This window comes from Phoxinus phoxinus, assembly GCF_949152265.1.
Source record: "Phoxinus phoxinus genome assembly, chromosome: 10".
In the NCBI taxonomy this organism is placed as follows: Eukaryota; Metazoa; Chordata; class Actinopteri; order Cypriniformes; family Leuciscidae; genus Phoxinus; species Phoxinus phoxinus.
The window spans coordinates 29,832,665-29,844,884 of NC_136885.1; the positions used below are offsets into that span (position 1 = coordinate 29,832,665).

At 39.0% G+C, this 12,220-nt stretch overlaps 1 long non-coding RNA gene across 2 annotated transcripts in view; it reads left to right on the forward strand.

Annotated features, from left to right (window-relative positions):
• The first annotated feature begins 379 nt into the window (after positions 1 to 379).
• Positions 380 to 12,220, forward strand: part of LOC307005529 — a 29,363-nt gene continuing 17,522 nt past the window's right edge. For both annotated transcript variants that reach the window (XR_013799286.1, XR_013799287.1), the window contains exon 1: positions 380 to 3,134. This is a non-coding gene — a long non-coding RNA (uncharacterized lncRNA). The remainder of the gene's footprint in view (positions 3,135 to 12,220) is intronic.

Genomic DNA, 12,220 nt, shown 5'->3' on the forward strand with positions numbered 1-12,220 from the left:
TATATTGTTTCATTCAATTCAATGTAGCTGTTTAAATAGCTGGATTTACGACTAATTGTAGTCAATTAATTGATACGGTAACTGATGAATTTACAGATGTTATTTGTTTATTTATTAATAGTTTCTATTATTGGCCACAGAAACACTTTTTATTTTGTACAAAAAAATTATGGTGTCAGGCACAGATTTTGCTTTGGTTTGTTTTTTTGCTTTGCTTTATATTGCAAATTAGATTTGATTAGCAATCAGATTTTATATAAATTTCTGTCTGTTTAAGTAACTTAAGTAACTTTAAGTTATTAACATGCATGTTGAATGTTTCATATTTTTATAATGCTTTCTCACAGGTGTTTTACCCATGTTTTTGAATTACGCATTGTGTTTTAGGGTTAAATTAAATGCCCCGAAACTTTTCATTCAACTTTTCATAATGTCCTGGCATCTTTTCCATTTTAATACAGATTTTTTCCTTACACTGTGCAATATCCAAACATGTCCTTTGCGGTTCCATTTCCACATGCGTGTCTCCTTGTCCTCAGTCTTTACCTCTGCTATGAGGTATGAGCCCCCTCTCACCACTCGCTAATGACGGACAGCTGAAGGCACACTCTCAGGGCCCCAATCAAATTTACAGCCCTCTAATTGGATTAAAGGAAGCCAGGGGGAGGGCTTTTATATCTGTGTCCTCCTTTCTCTTTTTGTCCTCTTGTTTGCGCTTTGGCCTGCGTGCAGGGGTGGCTTGTGGCGGTCTGAGTGATGGACAAAAGCAGGAGCTGTCAGCGGAGCTGGGGGTTTGAGCCGAGCCAAAGAGGGGCCGATCCGCCGGTCTCTTGCAGAGGCATGGACGCTGCAGTCAATGTTGATGGGTGACAATGTTTTGTCTGCAGGCTGAGGATCTGTCCACAGACTGGTTGAATGAGAGGACGCTATCCACGGCTGACACTGGGAGCGAAAGCAAAAAGGCAGGGCAAAGAGTGAAACATCACTTAGCTCATTCCCGCACTGCCAGCGCATCCATTCTCTAGTACCACGAGTTCAGTGCCAGACAAAGCATGTCACTCCTTGTTTTTCTAGTGCAAATAGCAGAACTGAAAATAGAAAAGAGCATCAACTGGAACAGAAATCATGCATTAACCTTTTGTGCATTAAAAACAAGATGAGATCAGTTTTAAACAATGCAAAAATATATACTACTGTTCAAAGGTTTGGGGTGTGATTTTAATTAATACTTTTAATTCAGCAAGGAATCATTAAATGTATCAAAAGTGACAGTAGAGACATTTCTAATGTTATATAGTGGTGCAGGTTTGACGTCAGAACCCGGAAGTATAATTCGCCGCTGGTTCCTTCGAGATTTTCCTAATCTATGCAGTTTTATAATGGGGTTTTTCAATTCACGAGTAAAATAAAGTATGTGGTAAACAAAACTTGACGATAATATGACATTTTGTTCCACAACATAAACTGCACACACTCACACCCCAAGCTGTCTTATCTAGTTAAAAACGTAGCCTAAGTTTTCAAAAATGAACAACTTTAAAATCCACGTTTTTGCTATGGGTGGGTTTTTTCTATTTATGTTGTAAAACAAAATGTATAGTCAAATTATATTTTAGCACGCATTGTGTTTATCATGCAAATTATACGCGAAAATTAGTTTTTACGTGCATTTGATACGCATTTTTCACGTGCATTTGATATTCACTTCATACTCATTGCGTGTAATACACACGCAGCCCACACCACTAAACCTACCCTAACCTACCAATGCGTATCCTATGCACGTAAAAACTAATTTTCGCGTATAAATTGCACGATAAACACATAAAGTGATAGAGACGCATTTAGTGTGACCGGCAGACCTTATTCTACACACAAATCAAAAATCCCCATTTAATTAATTAAACCATATACGGAAATCTCGATGGAACCAGCGGCGAATAGCCTGTTTTCTGGGTTCTGAATCTGACGTCATACCTGCGATCGTATCATGGTTTCCACAAAAAAAATATTAAGCAGAACAACTGCTTTAAACATTGAAAATAATAAGAAATGTTTCTTGAGCAGCAAACCAGCAAGAATGATTTCTGAAGGATCATGAGACACTGAAGACTGGAGTAATGATGCTGAAAATTCAGCTATGCTTCACAGGAATAAATTACATTTTAAAATATATTAACATAGAAAACAGTTAACTTTAATTGTAATACACTTGTAAGAATAAAGCAGTAGAAAATGTTCCCGATAATTGTTTATCCGATAAGTTTTATAGACATTTCCTTTAACCCTAAAAAGAACAACACAATGCAATGCGCAATTCAAAATGTAGGTAAAACACCTGTGTAAAATCAATATGGAAAATTCCTTCATATTAACATATACAGTATGCTTAGAGTGTAATATTTCATATCACTTTTTTACTGTATTTTTAATGAATAAACTCAGCCTTGGTGAGCATAAGACACTTTTCAAAAACATTTTTAAAAATCGACCGACCCCAAAAGTGTAAATGCTATATTTGCAGAGTTCAAAGGTGCTGATGCTTCGAATCAACAACCTCTCAAAACACAAACACACGCAATCGACTGGCTGCATGGTGACTGTCTTCCTGTCAGTGCTTTGTTCTGTTTCCTTACAGATTTTATGATCAAAGTGTGCAGAAAAGGCCATCAGCACCTCAATTAAATTAGTTTGAGAGGTTACATAGAACAGCCACTGGAGAGCACAGCATCAGCACAGCTCGTGGTGCGTGTGTGTATGTCTGTTAGTACACATAAACGCACACGTGAGGGCCTTGCTGTGCCTCTTCAGTGAGGTGGCAGCAAACACACTTGTCACTTTCTGCATTGTCAGCAGTGTTGCCGGCGTTCTTGACACCCATGCGTATGTTTTTTGGGCCTGTCCGTGGGAATGGGCAGGAATAGCTTCCTCTATCAGCCAGTTCACACAGGATCCTGTCACCTTCCTCATCCCTCACCTCACCGCTGCCATTCTTATCCCAGCAGGGCCGATGCCACTGTAGGACACTGTCCATGCTGACCACAGGACCAGAAACCCAGACCACTGCAAGGGCCACCAGATAAGAGACTTCAGTCTGCTGCCTGACAGCTTAAAATGTGGACTTGCGTCTCAATGTAAGTAGTTAAAAGCTTTACGCATAAAGCAGTGAATAAATTAACTTTTGACAAATACTGGACGTTGTACAATGATGCACATGTGCATAAAATAAAGATGAAGCTGTTTTATTCTACATTAGGGTTGCCATCTCCAAATAACCAGCTGTGGAATAAATTAATAATTGACACAAAAAAATATACATTTCTCAACCCCCTGGGGTAAAAAAAGAAGAAGCTAAATTAATTTCTTAATTAAACAATGTATGAATTATTAATAATATATTTAATATAATTTAAAATGAAAGAAATCAAAATAGAGCACTTAAAGATATATTTTATTTGTTAACCTTTATGTCATGTGACCATTAACCGACATCAGAGAACCATAAACATGCACATGTATTGTTATTAACAATAACTTTTGACAATTCCTTTGGTTACTAGTAAGTAATTGTTTTAGGTCAAAAGTTTGTGAATCCCTGTTTTACAATGTCATTAGTAGCCTAACTCACCTTTTGCTTTTGCGTGTTTCTTCATCCATGCAGATAAGTGTCACTACGGAGTCTAAAACCACTGTCTGATCCGTTGTTTAAAAATAAAAATAGGAACAAGGACATATAAAAAGTAAAAAAAACAAAAAAAACATTTGTTTTGATGTGATGTGAGGTTTCCCACACTGTAAAAAAATATTTTCATGATTTGTTATCACAACTTTTTATCTTTTGTCAAATCAACTTCGATAATGTGTGAAGATAACATACTATTTTGAGTTTCTGTTTATTAAACCATTGTTCTTCATTGTATTAACTTATTTTTTTTAATTACAACGAACTAAAAATTTTACAGTGAAAAAAATGTTGGACAGGACTTAATTTTATCTATTTGGAATTAAATGGATAGTTTTGATTGCATGTTGACTGTTGGGCGGGACATATCGAGCAGCTCCTCCTCTTTTTTTTTAAAATAGCCAGTAGTATTTTGTTTATGTCACAGCTCAGCCAGGGCCTTGAGCTCAATAAAGCCGCATTTGACAGCTAATGACAGTCACAGTCTTATAGAATCTAACCCTTTTAAATGTAATATGAATTACTAAAGCAAAACCGTGATGATAATCATGCTGAGGATGTGTAGTTTGAAAATTATGTAATTTATGTTGGTGTTTGGCACCTTTGTTATCTCTTTCTAAATGTTTCTCCTCTTAGTCTCCATATCGCTTTAGAATATAGCATTTTGTGTAGAATTCAAATGGCTGAGATGTTTTGTGGTCTGCACCGACTCATGCATAAGATCCACTCTACTATCGCGTCTCTGGACCGGAGCAGACTGTGTGTGCGCTGCGGCGGTTCGCGTGACACTAATGTGAAACCAGACTTCATTCACCCCAATGGAAAGCATATTTTGCACTGTCTGGATTGTTCCCTATCCCCAATATAGTGCACTATGTGCCATTCACCATATAGAAAAATTGTAATTGTGTGAACAAGTGACTGATTTCAGCCTCAGCTTCAGCGTCTATTTATAATGTAGGGGGCGGGACGCTGCAGATTCTACAAAGCATTTGATTGGACGAGAAGCTGAGGTGCAGAGTTATGTCATCAAAATCATTGATCCATATTGGCAGAAGTAAGTGAATGCTCATATATTCTAAATGCGATTTTGTCATTGTTTTGGAGCACACTTATGGATAGCCTTAAGCCTTAAACTTCGATTTTTATTTCATGGGGACTTTAAAGTGTACCTACAGCTACAGTACATCACATAACAACAGCAGATATGAGCATGTGTACAGTATATCACCGTCAGTGACAATATAACTGTATCAAGCAGCTCGCGCCCTCCTGATCTTCTCTGCGTGTGAACTGCTGAGCTGTCTGCAAACAGCTGAAAACAAACAGAGCGTCGGAGCAGGACTCCTGTTGATAAACACTTCAGCAGCTGCCATTCTGCCATGTAGACCCTCAGACAGACTCAAGACAACTTAATCCTGTCCCACTTATCTTCATCCCTCGCTTTCAATCTCTCTCTCCATTTAACTCCATCTCCCGCTCTCCTCAGCATACTTAGAAGAGGCGTGTGAGGCGAGAGGGGGCTGTTTGTCTTCATGAAAATCATTCTGGAAACCTCCGTGCCCCGACACCAATGCTAACATATGGTTCGTCACATGACCCCATCATGTTACATGTTTAACTCATTGCATAGCCTTTTGGAAATTATGTATATTACAAACTTGTGTATAGTATCGCAATAGTAAAAGTGTCGATATTTCGCACAAATGCAGTGTTTGAAATAGCATACTAACATACTACCTTATGTACTAGGGGCATAACGGTACATTCATCCCGAACAGTCACGGTACGGATGTCATGCTTCGGTGCATACAGTCAGAAGACGAATACAGTTAGTCACAGGCGATCCACACTCCAATCCAGAAAGGGGCGCGCGCACGGTAATGCAATGTTTTTTGCTAACCGCCTAAACTTCACGGAAAGGAAACCGGGAAGGCAGAAAGCGGCGTCCTGTTTATATTCTATATTTTACAAAAGCACAATGTTTTGTTTTTATTGTGAGTGTAGTGTACACAAATAAAAATAAACCCTAGATGCCTTACTCTTCTTTGTATGACCAGATGTTGTTTCCGCTGTTATGAGACAAAATCATTTGATTTGTGTCGTGGATGTCTCACTACAGTCCAGTGATGAAATATGCGTGTCTTAGAAACGGGAAGCCGCTGGTGTCACTTCACTCGCCGTCTCCTCATGGAAAGGTGAAGTAGGCTCTGATGTAGATGGCACATTTTCTCCTTCACGCTCATCTTTCCTTGATTTCTTGAAAAATCGTAATATTGAACTTTGTGGTATGCTTGTATAATATTTTGAATTTAGCTATGTTCTTCGAGTGTATATATATATTCTCATCGCAATCCAGACCCTCTTATTCGATAGCAGAGCGGGATGCCTGAGGATTAGCGGTGAGCACAGAGTGCCGGCTCTGTTTTCTCTCCCGATCTCCCTCCGTCCGCAGACCCTTAAGTACCTGGGATCGTGCTGCTGGTAATAAATATGCGGAGGCTTTAGTGTAGTGTAAACACGTCCCTTGTACCAGAAGGTGTAAACCTCCTTTCGGTTCGTTTTTGGGGGGAGTTAAAAAAGTGCACTCGACGAGGAGCCTGTCTCCACCTTGTTGCTTTACGGTGTGTTTGTTAACCTGTGACGTCCAAGTTCTCACACAAGCACCTTAACCTCTCTGTGAGTCAGGTGTTTATTTCTCGGTGTGTGAATGAACGCGAGTATGAGTCCGCTTGAAAGTTTTTCCCACATAGATCTTTGTGATTTAGCATTAGTTCATTCCTCTGGAGGCCATGGCGTGAGCAAAAGGCATTACAGGACATAATAGGCCTTTTAACCCCTAACTTATCTCGTGCATAGATCCCATGCATCACTCCACCTAAGGGTGGTGATTGGAGAAGGCCATGACCAAGAGCAATGGCCGTCCTTCCACTGGAATGTACCCTCACCCTCATTTTACCCATTAGCCCAGGAATCAGCAGTCTAGTGCCCCTCAAGTATGCTTGGGATTTGGCTAGGATTAGTGCGTTACAGTTTGTGATTCTGACTGATTCTCATGAAGCTGCTAATGGACAGGAGTCGACTCTTTATCATGCCACATCTTTATATAGTACAGTTACTGTCACCATTAACGTTCTTCTTCTGGAATGTCTTTAGAGAGAACATTGACTCAGGCAAACAACTATTACTACTGCTCATCATACTTATGGTTATGGATTTGAACAAACCCCTAAGCATTAAACTTTGGCTTGTATCTCAATCTGCACTGTTTGTGCTGCGGACATCAATAATGGCATCAATGATGATGCTATTACTTTTTTAAGATATCATACTTATATTTTTCGCCTGGCAGACAATAAAAAAGGTGTGAAAAAACTCAGTTATATTGAAGGAAGGATCTGAGCAGAATATTTAGAATGTATTTGACTTAGCAACCACATAGCATTGCCAAAGCAACCACCCAGAACACCCGAGCAACCACTTAGCAACACCCTGGCAACCATCTAGAACACCCTAACAGCCTCATATCAATGTTCTAAAAAACACTCAGAACACCTTAAAAGCTGAACACCTTAGCAGCCCAAACACTCTAACAACTCTCTGGGAACCACACATATCAGCAATGTTATAATCCCAGAACGCATTAACAATCCATATCAGCATGCTAAAAACAACTTGAAACACCATAGCAACTGCATAGCAACACCCTGGCAACCATCCAGAACAAAGCAATATTTTATTTTTATAAAAGTTTTTCGTTTATTGAAATTATAGTTCAATATTTGATTATTACATATTCAAAGGTTTAGGGTCAGTAAGAGTCGTTAGATCTCAACGGGGCTTAATTTAAAGGCACACCGTGGAACTTTTGGCCACTAGGGGCGCTAGACCTGTAATTTTCACGTCTAGCACCCCTAGAGGCCACAAGCGCCGCAGCACTGTCGCAAAAGTCAAGAAGACATCCACGATCCCTCTCGCGTTTTCTCTTTTTTGCCTTCTCAGAAGCAGTTTAAACTTTTTCCTTGCCTCAGCCATGGCCAGAAGTCGAACAGGCAGAAAAATAGTAGCAAAAGCGTTAGCTCCTTGAGTATATCAGAGCTTGTGGTCACGTGACGGTCGTAAAGTGATTCGTTCTCCAGGTCACATGACCTGGCCAAAGACCGTCCGTCTTCTCCAAACTTGCATAGGTGGTATTTCAAGAGGGTAGCCCCGCTTGGAGCATTGATAGTGTCAAACACTGTATATTGGCCTGAGGAATCATTTAAAATAACTCGTATGCTTCAACTCTTTAGGTCACAAAGTCCGCGGTGTGCCTTTAAACAAAAATACAGTAAAAAAAAAAAAAAGTATTATTGTGAAATATTATTACATTTTGAAATAACTGTTTTCTATCTTTAAAAGCAATTTATTCTTGTGATGACAGCTGAAATTTTCATCATCATTAGTCTTCAGTGTCACATGATCCTTCAGAAATCATTCTAATATGCTGATTTGCTGCTCAAGAAACATTTCTTATTATTATCAATGTTGTATCAAAACAGTTCTGCTTAATATTTTTGTGGTGTAGTGTACATTAATGAAATCAATTGCATTTGAAGTTGACAGAAACATCAAATTAAAGACTTTTTAAATACTAAGTGGACATTCTCGGCAGGTGCAGCTTGACGTAATGAGTGTGTACGTGATGCATATCCTCTATCTCCCCTCTGTGAATCACATCTGAACCATTAGCGGCTTTTCTCTGTGCCATTTTAATCAGATGAAAGTAGTAGATAATTCCCCCCTCCACAGCTCCATCAGTCTTGCTGCCGGGTGGGATTTTAATTGGCCACAACTGGTCCGAGATTAACAGAGGAGACCTGTGGTCGCCCCCCTCTCTGATGGCTATCAGACATAATTACCTCTCCTCATGCAACACACTCTTTCCATAATTTCACATAATCTCCGGGTGTCAGCCTTAAATCACCTGAGCTTTGCACACAGGTAACATTTGGTCCTTGGCTTAAACACAAAGATCTGATACTTTTCACAACCTGAGGTGTTATTTTGCAGTATGAATTTAGTAATGTAAAACTGCTCACAATTATGAGACCAAAGTGTCCATGTGGATTATCTCAAAAGTCAAGGTTCTTTGCCCAGTCCTGGGGGCCTTAGTGAGAAGAGGACATTTAAACTGAGCTTTTGTGTGAGAAAGTGCAAAGAGAAGTGCAAAGTGTGCTCCATCATTGTCTCCAAATCCTCCCAAAGCTTCAGCTGTCATTACTCTGTTCCTATCTATGTAAATGGCATAATTCCATACATCAATGGCAACGATGACAGCCGGAATCATGGGTAGCTTATGTTCTTACTGAAAGTGAACGTGACCCTTGAGGCACAGATGAAATGCGATTCATATGAATGTATGAACGTCTAATCTTATCTTCCTGTATGACAAAGATGAATGCGCAAGCACAAGTTCATCTATTGTAACCATCAGAAATAAAATAAATGGGCTGCTTACATCCATCAATTAACACTTAAGATTGGATATATTTGTTAAAAGCAACTTGTGGTTTCAGAGGTGTGGTTTTTTTGTGGTTTCAGAGGTGTGCTGTATTGACAAAAATGTATTCCTGTCAAAACACAGATTCCAAAGTCTTCAGGGCAGTGTGGAAAGCTAAATGCTATAATTACTCCGTAGCTTTCATTTGTGTTATTTGGCAGTTTAAAGAGTTTAAAGAGTTTTGTGTGTGGGGGGAAGGCCAATTTTATGTCTTATTTGCTCAAACATTTTATCGCTTTGGCCTTTGGGTAAGACTTCCTTTAATTGGAGAATAATTTCTTAGGAATAATTCACAAAGAGAGAGAGAGATAGAGAGAATTCTGTCATTATTTACTAAACCTCATGTCATTTCATACACTGTAAAAAAGTATTGTTGGTTTAACTTAAAAAAATGTGAGTTCATTGAAATAAAAAAAATTGAGTTAATACAATGATTGAGATTGTTTAATAGATATAAATTCGAAATATTATGTTATCCGAACCACATTAATTATCTAAGTTGAATTGAATTGTGTAAAAGTGCCTTAAAAGTGATAACAAGTGAAAATAAATGTTTACAGTGTACAGGACCTGATGACTGGGCCTGTTTGCACCTGGTCACTTCATGCATTTTTACTGATCGGAGAGCTATCCAATTTGTTAAAACTTTTCAAATTAACTCTCCACATGTTACCGCAAAACAAATATAAATCCGATCAGCTATGGTCAAAAGTGTTGGCAGTGACATAAATGTTGTGTTTTGCTGAGTTTTAGGTTATTGTGCAAAGTGATCAGATGATTTTAAATAATTGCAAAAAGCTTAATTGGCAAAAAAAAAAAAATCATATCATCAGCACATGGGAAAGTCTGAACGAGCACTATCATTAAGTAATCCGTAATCATTGCTATAAAAAGCAAGGAAGAAGTGCTTCCAATCATTGTGTTCTTGCGTTAGTAATGGTTACCTCCAAAGAAAGAGATGCAGCCATCATCGCTTTGCATCAAAATGGCCTCACATGCAAGGAAATTGCTGCGAATATTGCACCCCAAAAGAACCATTTACTTAATCATCAATAACTTTGAGGAAAGAGGTTCAATTGCAGTGAAGAAGGCTTCAGGACGTCCCAGAGCGTCTATCAAGCACCAGGCCGGTCTCCTTGTGAGGAGTGGCTGTAGAATCATGTCACCACCAGATCTTGCTCAGTAGCAGCAGGGGTTTTGAAGACGACACAGTGAGACCAAGACTTGTAGACAATGGCCTGGCAGCAAAGAAGCCACTTCTCTCTAAGAAAAACATAAGGGACGGACTGAAATTCTGCAGGAAGTACAAGGATTAGACGGCAGAAGACTGGTGCAAAGTTATTTTCTCTGATGAAGCCCCCTTCCGACTGTTTGGGACATCTGGAAAATGATTTTCTTGAGAAGGAAAGGTGAACGCTACCATGAGTCCTGTGTTGTGCCAACAGTGAAGCATCCTGAGGCCATCCATGTGTGCGGTCGCTTTTCATCCAAGGGAGTGGTATCTCTGAATTCTGCCCAAAAACACTGCCATGAATAAAGAATGGCATCAAAAGTTCCTGCAAGAGCAACCTCTCCCAACAACCCAGGAGCAATTTGGTGATGATCTGTGCATTTTCCAGCATGATGTAGCACCATATCACAAGGCAAGAGTGATAATGAAGTGGCTCAGAGATAATTACATTGACATTTTTTTATCTGTAGCCCTGGATCTTAATCCATTGAGAACCTGTGGTCAATCCTCAAACGTTAGTGAACAAGTCCACAAATTGTGATCAACTGCAGGCACAAGAATAGATCACCATCAGTCAGGATTTGGCCCAGAAGCTGATATCCAGCATGCCGGACTGAATTGCAGAGGTTATGAAGAAGAAGGGTCAAAAATATAAGTATTGACTTTGTGCATATATTGAATGTGTTTGCCAATAAAAGCCTATCAAACTTATGAAACCATTTACATTGATAAAGCGTGTTATAAACTATCCAGAGAGTTGTCATGACTGAAATTAAGTCATTATTCACTGAAAATCTTGACATCTGCCCTTGAACTCCTTGCAATATTTCAGCGTAGAAGTAGCAATGTAAAGAATCATTCTTTTGAGTCAGAATCATTTCAATAAATTGATTGATTCGGTTCACAAAACCACTCTGAATGATTTGTTTATTAATCTTATTGAGTTCAACTGACTCAAACCAGTTGCTGTGCAACAGCTCATTTCAAGGGGTACATCAGTGAAGAATGACAAAGTGTGTCTGTTCCTCACACAAAGCTATTTAATGACTTCAGAAATCTTGGAAAATCATGTATGAGTCAAATTAACCTTTTTTGCATGTATGATACTTTTATAGTGGTCTGCCGTCCTGTTTTGAAGCTTGAAATCTTAAACATTTTGGGTGAATTATTATTTTAAAGGTTGACAGAGGAAAGCAGACTCTTTTCCCATTGAGGGATAACGAATTTTGCTCCTGGCGAACTTGTTGACGAACTGTCAAGTTCAGAACAAAAGAGAGCTCTAACAAGGTTATTGACACAGGGAACTTTCTGTTCCTTAGCAAAACAGTGTTGCCAAAAGGTTTAAGGCAACACTCACAATCATTAAGTAGCTTGTAAAAGCAGCAACCTTTTCATTCATACTCTGGGAAATCGGATGTAGTATTTTACTGGGAGGTTATTTTCATGTCAGCTTGGGTATTCACTGTATTTTTTCTCCAGCCTGGCACGAGGGCTGTAGTTCATGAACCAGCATACAGAGCTGACTGAAACTGGACAAGTCCCAAAGAGAAAATGAATAATAGCTCATGCAGGATCTGACCCTCTCAACTTTGCATTCAAGACTGCTTCTCTTCTATTTGTGTGGATGTTATTGCATTTTTATATTTCTAAAATGCTTTAGAACTTTAGGATTCAGAAATATGTACAGGTTTGAGAAGAGTTTCACTATATGTGCGCAAACGGCCCATACTGTAAATATTCTCCTGTTGCTTTTCCGACTACGGCT